Source organism: Orycteropus afer, unplaced genomic scaffold (assembly GCF_000298275.1).
Source record: "Orycteropus afer afer isolate SDZICR_OR568_19922 unplaced genomic scaffold, OryAfe1.0 scaffold00002, whole genome shotgun sequence".
Classification (NCBI taxonomy): domain Eukaryota; kingdom Metazoa; phylum Chordata; class Mammalia; order Tubulidentata; family Orycteropodidae; genus Orycteropus; species Orycteropus afer.
The window spans coordinates 5,571,423-5,574,678 of NW_006921589.1; positions in this window are offsets into that span (position 1 = coordinate 5,571,423).

The following is a 3,256-nucleotide window of genomic DNA, read 5'->3' on the forward strand; positions in this document are numbered from 1 at the left end:
AGGGCTGTTTATGCACAGGGAGACAGCTCAGGGGGCAGGAGTGCATGGAGGGATGGACACAGGGAAGAGGTAACTATCGGGAGGAAGTAGGAGGGAAGATGTTGCATTGTGGTAAATTGTGGTCAATGTCATGAGACAAAGTGCATGTGAACTGCTGTATGGAAAGTGTATTTGTTCTGTAAATTTTCACCCAAATTACAATAAAAAGAAAAAGAAGAAGAAAAAGAAAATTAATCTAAGCATGTGAGTGAGTAATTACTAAAATAACAGAAAAGTAATTCAAAATAAAGTAGAAGAGAGGAGATAAATACAGTATGAGAAATTAATAAAGTAGAAAAAATAAACAGTTTTTAAAACTAACTTTATAAAAGATAGAATGCAAGCAAACTTCTGGCAAAACTGATCAAGGGTTAAAAAAAAGCACAAATAAGTAATCCTTGAGATGGAAAATGGGTCAAAATTTAGACAAAATAGATTATTTTGAAATAATAAGAGATTACAGTGAGCACTTACAGTTCAGTGCTTTACAAATCTTAACTGAAATGGGGAATTTTTTAAGAAAAACATAAATAACAAAATTGACTCAAGAAGAAATACAAAACTAAAAGAAACCAGAAAAAAAATCAAAGGAATTGTAATCTAAGCCCACACCCTAGAAAGCACTAGGTCTGGAAGAGTTTGTATAAGACTTTTCATGAAGGAAAATAAAATTTCAATCTTATTTAATGACAAAATTAAATTAAAAAAAGAGTGAAATACTAAATACTTTTTATGTGGCTACTATAATTCTCAATAAAGGAAAAAGAGAGAGAGACAACATCAGTGTAGAATCTGTAAGGGGAACATGTGGACATAACTGGCCAGGTATCTGTCAAGAGTTATAATTTATTTTATTAATCCTCTGCTCAGCTGTATCCATCTGCTTTTGAACCTACATCTTCAGTTTTTAGTTTTAACTATTTTTTTCTAAAAATTATCTTTAGATCTCTTTTTTGCATATATATACCTGATTATCCCTGCTCATTTTTTTTTTCCTCTATTCCACATGTTGTTCCTTTCTCAAACAATAATTTTACACTCCGGATAATAGAGTAGCTAAAGGGAATGGAAGAGATGATGAAATAAAAGAGCTGAACAGAAGATTTCAAAAGGCAGCTTAAGAAGCCAAAGTATTATAACAAAATGTGCAAAGACCTGAAATTAGTGAACCAAATAGGAAGAACACACTCGCCATTCCTCGAGCTGAAAGAACTGAAGAAAAACCTCAAGTGTTGAATTGCAATATTAAAGGATTCTATGGGCAAGATATTGGATGAAGCAGGAAGCATCAAAAGAAGATAGAAAGAATACAGAGTCTGTATGGAAAAATAACTGGTTGATGTTCATTTGTTTTGGGAGGTAGCATATGATCAAGAACCAATGGTATTAACTCGAGAAGTTCAAGCTACACTGGAGGAATAGCTGAAAAACAGGGCTCTGGGAATTGATGGAGCACCCATTGAGATGTTTCAACAAATGAATGCAGCACTAGAGATGTTTACTCATTTATGCCAAGAAATTTGGAAGACAGCTACCTGGCCAACTGACTGGAACAAATCCATATCCGTGCCCATTACAAACAAAGGTGATCTAACAGAATGTGAAAATTATTGAATAATATCATTAGTATCACACACAAGTAAAATTTTGCTGAAGATAATTCAAAAACAGTTACAGCAGTATATTGACAGGGAACTTCCAGAAATTCAAGCTGGATTCAGAAGAAGACATGGAACAAGACTTATCATTGCTGACGTCAGATGGATTCTGGCTGAAAGCAAAGAATACCAGGAAGATGTTTGCCTGTGTTTTATAGACTATCCAAAGACACTTGACTGTGTTCATCATAAGAAATTATGGATAACATTGCAAAGAATGGGAATTCCAGAACACTTCGCTGTGCTCATAAGGAACCTGTATATAGACCAGGATGCTGTCACTCAAGCAGAACAAGGGGACACTTCATGGTTTAAAATCAGGAAGAGCATGGGTCAGGGTTGTATCCTTTCACCATACTTATTCCATTTGTTTGCTGAGCAAATTATCTGAGAAGCTGGACTATAGGAAGAAGAATGGGACATAGGATTGGAGAAAGACTCATTAACAACCTGAGATATGCAGATGACCTGAAGAAGAGGACTTGAAGCATTTATTTATGAAGATCACAGAACTACAGTCTTCAGTATGGATTACACCTCAACATAAAGAAAACAAAAATCCTCACAACTGGACTATGCAGCATCATGATAAATGAAGAAAAGTTTGAAGTTGTCAGAGATTTCACATTACTTGGTTCCACAATCAACACCAGCAGAAGCAGCAGTCAAGAAATCACACTACATATTGCACTGGGCTAATCTGCTGCAAAAGTCCTCTTTAAAGTGCTGAAATGCAAAGATGTCTCTTTGAAGACTAAGATGCTCCTGACCTAAGCCATGGTATTTTCCATCACTTCATATGCATGTGAAAGTTAGACAATGAATAAAGAAGACCAAAGCATTGATGCCTTTGACTTGTGGTGTTGGCCAAGAATGCTGAAAATACTATGGAGTGCCAGGAGAACAAACAAATCTGTCCTAGAAGTCCAGCTGGAATGCTCCTTAGAAGCAAGAATGGCCAGACTTCATCTCACCTACTCTGGTCATGTTGCCAGAAAAGACTGGTCCCTGGAGAGGGATATCATGATTGGTAAAGTCAAGGGTCAGCAAGAAAAGGGAAGACCCTCAGTGAGATGGATTGACACAGTGGCTACAATGATGGGCTCAAACTTTGCCAAGATTGTGAGGATGGAGCAAGTTGACACACAACCTTAACTACCACAAATAAATACTTGTAATTTATCCAGCAACTGAGATTTTATGGTAGGAACAACTATTCTACCAAAAGTGGACTTCTCAAAATAACTGTTTCATTAAAATAATTAATTTCTGTTTACCTAGAGTTCAGGCAAGGAGCATGTGGTCCAGGGATATTCTGAGTGACAATTGAGTATTACATATTTTAAATTCCATTCCCCTCCACTGACCAAGACAGTGTTCTAGGATCACGTTTTTATCTTTAACCAAGCCTTAGAGGGTGAGCTGTTATTTGGTTTGGGTTTGGTTGGTTTTTGGAGTGTTTTGTTTTGTTTCAGATTTCTTAGCCCTCACACACACAGACTCCTGGTGAGAATCCCTACCCTTCATCCAGTCATTTTAGACAGTTCTGAATCCTATAA